Raw genomic sequence first — 12,058 nt, 5'->3', positions numbered from 1 at the left:
TTTATTGGGTGCTGACTATGTGCTGGGGTGTGTTCCAAGCACTCAAGGAATTCACAGCCTGCGGGCTCCAGGTTTCGCTTATATCTTCATGGGGAGATGCCAGCTTCCACTTGATATTTTGCTATGAAGGAGATTTCTGGGTCAAAACTACCATGCCTTTCCATGACCTTACCTTTAAACCTGAAAAGTTAAAGCTTGATGCTCCAAGTTACTTGGGGCTAATTCTTTTCTAGGAGAATATGACCTGTAAGAGTGGCCCATATCAGGCAACAAATTAGAAAAACTAAACACAGTGAAAATCGCTTTCCCTTCCCACTTCCTCTGGTTAATAATTCCCAGGTGAATTCAGAAAGCAGGGGAAATAGAAAGCGGATTCCTCTGTAATTATAAAATTAGCCTACTGTAGAATTTAGATCACAGACTAGAAATGTCTCCAGAGTGATTCTCAAGGTAAAACCTCATCAATTATTTTGTGTCTATAAGCTTATCTATCAACACACTCTTGGGCCCTCCCTTTTCTGGTATTGCCAAAGGGTACTGGGAGTCAGGGGTTCTCAGTGCTGGGGTTTTTTGTTTTGTTTTTTGCTTTCCATTTGGTGGCATGAGAACACATACCAGAAGGGTCTGCATATGAAATCCCTATCCCTAGGCTGCTGTTCTCCTTCCCGAGTGTGGCTCTGGAGAACCAGGCTGCGTGTTAGCAGGGGTGCTGAAGGAAAGGAATGAGGTGGCGGGAGATTTGGTTGAACAACCTGAGTGATGGTTTGGCTCTGCAATGTCCCCAGCATGCTTGCTCTCCAGCTGGTGACGCTGTTTAGGGAGGTTGAGGATTGTACCTGCCCTTGGTTCTGTCATAAAACACCGTGACCAAAGGTGACCTGGGGAGGAAGGGACTTACCTCCTCTCAGAGCTTGTTTTTGTCATCCAGGGAACTCAGGGCAGACACCGGAAGACAGCAGCTGATGCAGAGGCCATGGAGGGTGCTGCTCACTGGCTTGCTCCCATGGCTTGCTCAGCCTGCTCTCTTATAGCCCCCAGGACCACCAGCCCAGGGGTGGCGCCACCCACAGGGAGCTGGGCTTTCTCACATCAATCAACAATCAAGAAAAGGTACCACAGGCTTGCCCAAAGGCCAGTCTGGGGAGGGCATTTGTCCAGTTGAGGTTCTTGCTTCCAAAATGACTCTGTCTTGTGTTGATGTAAAACTCGCCCTGGGCTCTGTGCGGTGCCAAATGCCACACACTCCACTACTGTAGACTGAGTCTCCTGCTATACCTTTCCTATGATTGGCTGAAACCCTCTGCAATCAGAAGCCCTGTAGAAGTCGGAGTTAAAATGTCCCCTCTCGACTCATAGGGAGTGGGGCAATTGGAAGGTTTGACCTTGTTGGAGCCGGTGTGGCCTTGTTGGAGGAAGCAGGTCACTGGGGGTGGACTTTGAGGTTTCAGACACTCAAGCCAGGCCCTCTCTCTCCTCGTTCTGCCTGAGGATCCCAATGTGGAGCTCTCAGCTGTTTCTCTGGCACCGTGTCTGCCTGCTGCTGCCATGCTTCCTGCCGTGGTGATCACGGACTAACTTTTGAACTGTCAGCCAGTCTCAATGAAATGTGTTTCCTTTATGAGAGTTGCCGTGGTCCTGGTATCTCTTCACAGCCATAGAAACCCTAGCTAATAGGGCCCAGACAGCCCTTCCTCCCCCTACATTTTCCCTGCTGGAACTGCGCTCACTCGTTACAACAGTAAGGTAAGTAGCACACGAAACTGACGATTAGAGAAGTGACGAAACCCGATCGTCTGGTTCTTGGGCTCTGGAGCTGGCTTGTGGGGGGTGTGGGAGAGTTTGCAGACGCATGTCAGAGAAGCCCTAGGATGTCACGAGTGTCTCAATGGGCCCTTCTGATGAGGCCAGGAGACATGCAGACAGTAAGGACTGTGCTAATGACATCTCAGATGAGAACAAAGACTATTAACACTGGCAACAGAGGCCATGCTGCACTCTGACAAAGCGTTTGTGTTTAGTCTGCACACATGTCCTGAAACTTTGATGCAGGCTCACGGTTCAAAAGCAACGAATATGGAGGTAACTTAGCCTTCGTGCTGTAGCGCTGTTACTGCTGGCTACTTTTAGCCACATTTACAGTGAGAATTGGAAGTGAACAAGCAGAGCAGGAGGTGAGAGATTTAAATTTTGGTCAGGAAAAGGGGAATCGAGCACAATCAAAGTAGCCAAGTAAACACATGCAGACAAAGTGACATGAGTTGCTAAAGAGATCAGTGACGTTAAAAAGACACAAGACTGGGCTGGAGAGATGGCTCAGTGGTTAAGGGCACTGGCTGCTCTTCTAGTAAATTCCCAGCAACCACATGGTGGCTCACAACCATCTCTAATGAGGTCTGGTGCCCTCTTCTGGCGTGCAGGCATATACGCAGGCAGAACACTGTATACATAATAAATAAATCTGAAAATAAAACAACAACAACAAAAAGTCAAAAGGCAGTGTCACTAGGACAGTAGGGAAGGGCCATGAGGAAATAAAGGAAGTGGTAAGATCTGGCCTATCCAAGGTTCCAGCATAGGAATGCTGTTGAGGCGTCCTGCTGGAAAAGGGCTGCCCACAGATGTCTTGTTTGCTTTGTTTTAGAGTCTCTTCATTGTGGTCCAGCAGACTGGACTATTTGTCTCAGTTAGGGTTTCTATTGCTGTGGAGAGATGCCATAACCATAGCAACTCTTACAAAGGAAAACATTTGGTTGGGGTGACTTACTTTTCAGAGGTTCAGTCCATTATCATCATGGTGGGACAGGGTGGCCTGCAGACAGACATGGTGCTGGAGCTCAGAGCCCTACATTTTGATAGGCGGGCAGCAGGAAGTGGTCGTCTCACTGGGCACAGCTTGAACAAGAGGGAACCTCAAGGCCCGCCTCCACAGGGATGCACTTCCTCCAATAAGACCACACCTACTCCAGCAAGGCCACACCTCCTAATAATGCCGCTCCCTTGGGGCGCCATTTTCTTTCAAACCACCACACTGTTTCTTGAGATGTTAGCAGAACGTGGCATCATCCACTTGGTACTGGGTTTTCAGGTATGCAGATTGTAAGAGTTATGGGATTATGGAGGTTGCCCACCAAAAATTTTGAGAAAAGCCTATCAAACAAACAAACAAACAAACAATATCTGTAGCAGGAATGTGTCCCTCATCAAGAGCAAAGAAAATGGAATTAACAGTTCCCAGAAGTGGAAAGATGTATGGCTTTTTAAAAAGGAAAACATGAACTAGGCATGGTGGTACACACATGTGGTCACCAATTTAGGCTACCTAGTAAGACCCTTCTCTTACACACACAAAAAATAAATGAAAATACATATACACATAAGTATGTGTATATTTTTAATGAAAATGTGTTGCAGTTCATTAGTAACCAACAAACTAAAATCATTACAAATGCTGCTCTTAACTGAGTTCATTTCCCAGCACCCACATAAGTGGCTCACAACCATTTATAACCACAGCTTTGGGGGAATCTTATACCCTCTTCTGACCTTTGTGGGTACTACGTTCACATGTACATAACCCAGACACAGGCACAGACACATACACATGTAAAGAGAAGCTTTTTCTTTGAGAGAAGCCTTCCCGCGGTTCTAGAGCCACATCAGTCCCAAATAAACACACAGGAGGCTATATTAATTATGGAGCTGTTGGCCTTGTTTGTTTCTTACTAGCTAGCTCTGACTTAAGTAATCACCCCATAATTGTTAATCTAAGTATGTCTCTTACCGGAGAATAGTTCCGGGCTTCCTACCCCCATAGCATTACATCTTGACTCTCTTGTGTTTCTCCTTCCCAGAGTTCTCCTGGACTCCTAGTCCCTCCTATTTAGGTTCCCTATTGGCTCAACAGTGCTTTATTGACATAATCACAGGACTTCCCCCAATATCTCCTCTTTTCTGTTTAAACAAAAAGAAAGGTCTTAACTTTAACATAGTCAAATTGTGTATAACAGAACAGTTATCAAATAAGAACATAGTTACAATATTTTGGCAAGATTTAAAGAAAATATCATCCATCCCATCCTTGTGAGTCCAAAGTTCTATATGTAGCTTATCTTTTATCATAACTAAGGAAAACTATAATTATAACTATCTATCTTCAACTCCATCAAAGACCACAGAAGGATAATATATAAACACTAGGATTGACAGAGTATCTTACTACCTGGACAGTCACCCGAAGTTCCTCTGTAATTTGGGGCATCCATCTTCAGCCCATAGGCCACAATGTGTCCAGAAGATTTCTCAGCAAAGCAGGAAATTTCAAACTGTCCATCTGCATTGGCAGTCTGTCAGTCATTTCTCTGTCCTGTAGAAAGTCTGGTAGACTCTTCCATGAAGCAGGAACCCTGTAAGACTGAGTTCAGTAGTCACTTTCCTGTGGGTCCTGCATGTCCAGATTATACAACAACAGTCAAGCAGTACAGGCAAGAAGAGCAGTTTCTTGCCCAAATGGCTAATCTTGCCATGTTGAAAGCAAACTCCATAACGAGTTTCTTTGATGCCCATCTTCCTCTCAGACGTAATTGGTGCTGCCAGGAGCAGACATTTCTCCTTGTCAAGAAAAACCCTAAACCATTTTAAATGCCATTTTCTGAAGATCTTTGAAGGGTTTGAAGACTGTATATCTCAAATATATTTCTGTATATCTAGAAAACCTAACTTACCTAATTATAAATTCTATTATAAGTAACTATCTATAGTCTGTATTCAATTATGCATTACATTTTAAAAGATCAGTATAAGCACAATACTTAATCAAGAGGAGAAATATACACATCACAAAATTGACCTTGAATTTGTATATGAAAAACCACACCCATACCATAATTCCCCTTTTTTTACCATTAAAAGGAGATTGGCTGTGATCATTAACCAATTATAAACAATCCCATATAAATGAAAACAAATGTTTATAAACAAGATGGGAATTAGGACATCGCTCATTCCAAACTGCTTCATGCTGGAAGGGGGCGCTGTTCATACCATGGGGATCATGACAAAACTCAGAAACCTGTATAAGTCCGTATTTTCGGGGTCTGTAAAGCTGCATCATCTTAGCTGTCTCAATTGTTGGAACACCTGGCCCACTGCTTCCGGGGGGTCTTGGTTCATCAAACCACAGAAGCCTGGAAGAAATCCTCAGCTTTTTATTTTCTGTAGAAACATAAATGAAAACTCCTTTCCCAAGTAACATATTCTTATACTTAAATTTTGAAGTCAAGGCATTTTCAAAAGATATAAGTTGAATTAATTTAGCAGCATTTATAATCAAGTGTACCATAGCAGCTGTTCCTTTCTGCGCAATCCAAAAACTGAAAAACACAATAGCATACAGTATCCAGACTCTCTGTGTATTTTCCATCTTTGCGTGGCTTATTTATTTATCTATTATTACTCTATTTCTTTTACTTTTATTTCTTTTTCTCTGAGACAGGATTTCTCTTTGGAAATCCACCTGCCTCTGCCTCTGGAGTAAATCCTACTGGTGTGCGCCACCACAACGCTGGCTTTTGTATTTATTTACCACTTTGTCGTTTTATTTTCTCTCTCAATCTCACGTATATTTTTAAACACACTGTAAACCTTTAGAGGTTTCGTTCATCCAAGTCTGACTTTACTGTAAATCTTTATGTTTTTCTGGCCACGTGTCTTATCTGTAAAACCATGGCTGTTTTAAACGGACGTTTTTTTCCAAGATGGCGGGCGAAAGAGTGATTCCAGCTGCCGGCTTGGAGATGTCACTGCCACTTCCAGCTGTACGTACAACTTTTAAATCGTTAGCAAAGCCTCTTAAAAGAACCTTGTTTTTTTCTTGTTTTTTGTTTTGTTTTTTTTTACTTTTTATGCCGAGTCAGGAAGACTCCGATAGGCAGGCGCACGAATCTCGGCTTGTCGCTAACAAAACAGAGCCCACCTGAGAAAAATGCTGCTACCAAAAATCTGTGCTTCTCTCCGTTCTTTTGTTTCTAAAATTCCTTTAACGCTTTTGTCATTGTACGTGGAAATTCAATCCCACTCTGACACCATTCTGTAAAGAGAAGCTTTTTCTTTGAGAGGAGCCTTCCCACCAGCCTGGTTCTAGATCCGCATGAGTCCCAAATAAACACACAGGAGGCTATATTAATTATGAAGCTGTTGGCCTTGCTTGTTTCTTACTGGCTACCTCTGACTTAAGTAATTACCCCATAATTGTTAATCTAAGTATTTCTCTTACCGGAGAATAGTTCCAGGCTTCCTACACCCATGGCGTTACATCTTGACTCTCTGTGTTTCTCCTTCCCAGAGTTCTCCTGGACTCCTAGTCCCTCCTATCTAGGTTTCCTATTAGCTCAACAGTACTTTATTGACAAATGCACAGGACTTCCCCCAACATACACATAACTTTCTTAAAGGTTTAAATAAAAAAAGTTAAAAGTCTCTTCATTATTAAATACCAACAGCTGAAATGGAAAGTATCAATCAGCTGTTAAGTAGCTAAGGCAATTGGAATACTATACAGCAGATAAAATTAACTGTAGGTATGCATGTGCTCACATAGATGTATTCGGAAACACTGTGAAAAGCTGACTACAAAGGGTGTGGTGGAGTGTGTGTGTGGGGGGGAATAAAGGAAGGAGGGAATAAAGAAGGAGGGAGGGAAGGGAGGGTGAGTAGGCCCTGCCATTTCTTCTGTCGTCTAAAATAAGGGACCTAAACAGACGATAAGTTGAAGGATATTTTTCAGTTCTAATTTTCTGTAATTACAGATGGTTTGATTCCCCCATTACTATTTCTTAAGCAGTCGTCAGAACCTGAAGGGAGTTTCTTTTACCATTTACCATGCTATAAAGCTCGGGGACAAATATAAGAACCTGAGAAGGTCACTATGGCTGAGACTCCCCAGCTCACCTCCCAACTCCAAAAGGGGCGTGCCTCCTTCTGCCCTGCACCCTCTCCCCAGGGCCACTCTTTCCCACCACAGCGGCTGCCTCTTTGCTGCTCGCCCTGCAGCTGGGGATCAAGACCTGCACCTTCTCATCTCTTTACTTATCCCCTGGCTGCCGTGGGCTGGCTCTTCAGCTCTGTCATCCAGGTGCTTCATGGAACGCTCTTTCCTTGGCTCTGCTGCCAGAGACGCTGATTCAGAGGGTGGAGGCGGAGAGAGGAAGGGGAGCTGGTGTAGAGTTGTTTTAGCTCGCCCATGTGAAGCTGCCTGTGCTAGAACAGCGCCCCTCCCCACACTCGCCCCCCCCATCATCTCGCCACCTTTGCTAAAAGCGTCTCTGAAGAGCGGGGTAAAGAAGGCCCAGCTTACAGCTGGAGAGCATGAGCCCGCAGAAACTAGGGCAAGGTTCCACCTGGCCGTGGAGAGACCGTCTGGACTAATTGCCAGATTGAAAGCAGACGACCTGCGCAGGTAGATATGGCAGCAGGAGTTTCCACTGTTGGGGCCAGGGGTGGTGGCGGTAATACGACGCTTGGTGACGAAAAGAAGCCAGGCCCTTCCCCCACCCAGGGTGGGCAGAGGGAGAAAACAGGGCAGAACCCAGCTGAGGCTCTTCCTGGCTGTTTTTCACAAGGGCACAGTGACGTCTTACCACTTACTGACGTTTGCCATGTATTCCCAGCCTCTGATTAGAAAGGGGTAAAATATTGACCTTGAGTTCATTGTCAGTGTCTTAAAAGAAAGCTCCACCACGAATGTCAAGATGCCATTGCGGGTCAGAAAAAAGATGGTAGGACAAGCTCACAGCCAGGCTCTGGACCGACACAAGTAAACCTTAGTCTTCATGCTGCTTCTCTATGTACAAGCCATGCTCCATGTCTGTTCACATGCCATATCTGTGGTGACTTGATTCTGAGGTGCTCTCCACAGGTGCGTGTATTGGAACACCTGGTCCCCTGCTGGCAGCTCTGTTTGGGAAGGCTGTGACTCCTTCAGGAGGGTGAGGCCACAGAGCGGGGAGCCTTAAGACTATAGCCTAACTCTCTGCTTCTGCGGAAGCATTGTGTGACCCTCTGGCTCCTTCCTCGTAGCCATACCCTTCCTGTCATGATGCACTGTGTTGCTGTGGAACAATCCTTCTGTACACTGTGTAAATTACTCTGTGGTTGGATGAATAAAGAAACTGACCGGCCAATTGCTGGACAGGATGAGGTTAGGCAGGAGAACCAGACTAAGGACACTGGGAAGAAGGACGGAGTCAGAGGAGTCACCAGAGAGACATGGAGAGGAAACAGGAGGTGCAAGATGAAAGAGAGGTGATATCACGTGGCAGAATGTAGATTAATATAAAGGGCTGATTTAAGTTGTAAGAGCTAGCTAGTAACAAGCCTGAGCTACTGGCCGAGCTTTTATAATTCATACTAAGTCTCTGTGTCAGTTATTTGGGAACTGGCAGGCAGGGAAGAAATGTCTGCCTGCACTGCATCCCCTCAAATCTTAATCCAGAATAAACTCTTTGTTCCCTAAACTGTCTCTTGTCTGGTAGTTTGTCCCAGTGGTGAGGGAAGTGACTAATACACTGTGCACAGTTGTAGGAAAATAATCTGTAATGTGGCTGGCATATACTTCACACTCTTTGTCAGAAGGCAACGTAACCTGGGAACCCTTTCAGTTTGATCGTGGGATATATGTTACCTTTAGGTTCCCAGAGGTGACATATTAAGGGTTTGGGGGTGTAGGGAAAAGGGTCCAGCCAAAGAAACACATCTTGAACCAAAGAAATCCACCCTGACCCTGAAACCAGTGCCAAAGAAACACACTTTGTCCCTGGAATCAGAGTCAGTGAAAGAAATGCACCCTGGCTCCAAAACTAGAGCCGAAAGGCTAAAAAGGACCAGAGAAAGAAACACACTTTAGCTCTGAAACCAGAGCCAAATCTGACTCTAACCCTGTTCAGAAAACTAACCAATCCCTGAGCAGGAGATCTAGCCAATCTGAGCAATCCCTACCCTGGAAAATTCTACCCCCTAAGAAGCCCTATATAAACCCTGTGTCTGTTAAGCTTGTGGCTATTAAGGCTGCCCGGTTCTCCTCTGCTACTCCTGGATTCTTCCCTCCCAATAAATATCTTGAATGAGGTTTGGGTGAAGATCTTCTTTTGCAGCACAGCAGAGATGACCCTGGGTAGAGCAGAGCCAGCAAGGTGGAAACACTTTTGCAGGGGAAACCTTCCCCTGGCAGAGTGGAGTTGTTAGACTCTGCTCTCCTCTCTCCCGGGAGCAGAGCTGAACTGTAGCAAGTTCAGCCAGGGAAACTCTCTCCTGCAGGAACAAAACTGCTACATTGGAAAACATCCCCAGCTGGGAAACACCCCCCAACCCCCCAACTTCCCCCCAAACCCCCCCCCAGTAGAACTGATACACTAGGGAAGCCTTTCCCTGAAGCAAAGCTGTACGCTGTTATGCTTACTGTGACCTGTGGTATTCCTTGGCTTCCCAATGCCAGAATACCTTTCCATCTGAGCTGTAACACTCAGTATTCCTTGGCTCCTGAGTGCCAAAATCCATCCCTGTCCATCCCATCCTATCTATCGGAATGGTTACAGGAGGGGAGGGGAACGGGTAAGATGGCCAACGTTCCCTTTTCTAGCTCCTGGAAAGCAAGGGCACAGGCACCACTCCAGTTGCTAATGTGGATCTAGAATGTTCCCCCAAATCCATGTGTTGATGGCTTGGTCCTCAGCCTCTGGCACTTTGGGAGGATATGGAACTCTGGGAGGAGGTAGGGCCTAGTGGGAGGCAGTTTAGTCTGTGGGGCGTGAGCTTGAGGAGGCGTGTATTGGAACATGGTCCCTTCCTCCTTTTCTTTGGGTCCCCAGTGGCCACAGTGGGCCTGCTACAGAAAACGTGTTTGCATGCAGCTGTGGGCAAGGACCTGCAGCAGCACAAGAAATGTTTGGTGAACGGAATTACATGAAATTAAAAAGAAGAGACAGTCCATAGAATGGGAAAATCTTTGCCAGCTGTACGTCAGAAAGGGCTAACACCTGGAAATACAATGATAGGCTGGGGACACGCCAGTGAGGGAGGGTGCCAGCCGCTCACGCATGAGGATCCACTCTGAATCCCTGTGAAATGCTCTGTGTCTGCGTGTGAACCTGTAGTGTGTGAACCTGTAGCCTCAGCACAGAGCAGGGGGAAGGAGGCAGAGACAGGAGGATTACTGGGGCTTGCTGGTCCCAGTCTAGGCAAAAACGTGGAAAGCTATGGGTTGGGTGGGAGATTGTCATAGGGAATAAAGGGGCCAGCGATAAAAGACACACTCTTCTGGTCTCCGCCCAAGCACGCATATACTCAGCTGTGCACATGTGCGTATACATACACATATACTATGCACAGACATGCACACAAATAAGTTTTTAAAAGGAAATACAAACGACCAATATTTGAAAACTGTCGAGCATCCTCAGTCATCAGGAGAATGCAAATTAAAACTGTTTGAAATTACATATCATCCCAGTCAGAACAGCAATCAGAAAGAAAAGGAATGATAGTAAATTCTGACGATGACATAGAGAAAGGGGAGCTTTATATACTGCACTTTGTACAAGACTGTAACCTGCTATGGCCACTTTGGAAATCAGTATTAAGGTTTCTCAAAAGACTGAAAACACAAAGGTCATAAGATCCAGCTATACCCAAGTGATTCTAACTCAACATGCCATGGAGATGTTTGAACATCCATGCTTATTGCTGTGCCATTCACAATAGCCAAGTTGTGGAACTAGCCTAGATGTTCATCCACCGATGCAGGGATAGTGAACATGTTAGGTACATACATGATGAAAGTTTATTCAGCAGGAGTTAGGGATATTGCTTGGCAGTCCAGAGCACTGGCTGCTCTTCCAGAGGACCTGGGTTTGACTCTCAGCACCCACATGTTGGTTCACAACAGTAATCAAAACTGTAATTCCAGTCCCAGAGGATTTGATGCCCTCTTCTGGTTTCTTGGATGCTATGTTCTTGTGATCCACAAACACACACAGGCAAAACATTCATACATGTTGTCTTTCTTAGTCTTTCTATGGCTGGGATGAAATACCATGACTAAACACAACTTGGGAAGGAAAGAGCTTATTTGGCTTAAACCATTTAGGAAAGTCAGGGCAGGAACCTGCCACGTCTGTTTCTCGGCCTGTGTCCGAGAACGTGCGGAGGGTGTCGGGGATTGACAACACAGAGACTCGTTCAACGATATAAAGAAAACTTTAAACAGGCTCCAAAAAGGTTCAAGAAAACCTCCTAAGAAAAGCTCCCACCAGAGAAGCTTCTGCTCTCTCCTCTCCCCTGGCTGGTTCTGCTCTGACACCAGAGGTGGATGTGTGTGGGTTTGAAGGTGCGGTTAGTCTTTGGACAAGGTCGAGGTCAGGGCGGTCTCTGTGGGAAGGCCTTTTCCAGGAACTTATTGCCCCGGGCATTGTATCGTTTTTAGTAAACATGTTTTTACTAAACATTGTCTTACAGCTGCCTACTCCCAGGCAGAAGGAAGGGGAAGTAGGTCTCTGCTCAAGGTCTGGTGTTCCCACAGGAACCTGAAGGCAGGAGCTGATGCAGAGGCGGTGGAGGCGTGCTGCTTACTGGCTTGCTCTTCACAGCTTGTTCATCCTACTTTCTTACAAAGCCCAGGACTACCAGCCCAGGGGTAGCACCACCCACAAGGGGCTGGGCTCTCCCACATTGCTAATTAAGGAGTTGCTCTATAGGTTTGCCTACAGCCTGATCTAATGAAGAAAATTTCTCAATTGAGGTTCCCTACCCTCAAATGACTGTAGCTGACATAAAAATAGCCAGAACACATAGAAAATAAAAACAAAGGAAAGATATTAAAAGATCTTTTCTCCTGCCACAACAGTTACACTATGTTAAATAAAATAAGTCACATTCAAAGAAAACACGCTACATTTTCTTTTTTTATACAGAATCTTGATTCAACTTCATCATGCGTGTGGAAATATGTATATACATGTACTTCTATAATAGAACATGAGGGCTGGAGAGATGGCTCAGAGGTGAAGAG

This window comes from Mesocricetus auratus, unplaced genomic scaffold, assembly GCF_017639785.1.
Source record: "Mesocricetus auratus isolate SY011 unplaced genomic scaffold, BCM_Maur_2.0 Super-Scaffold_100009, whole genome shotgun sequence".
NCBI classification, from domain to species: Eukaryota; Metazoa; Chordata; class Mammalia; order Rodentia; family Cricetidae; genus Mesocricetus; species Mesocricetus auratus.
The sequence above is the reverse complement of the archived record's forward strand: the minus strand, read 5'-3'. Positions refer to the sequence as shown.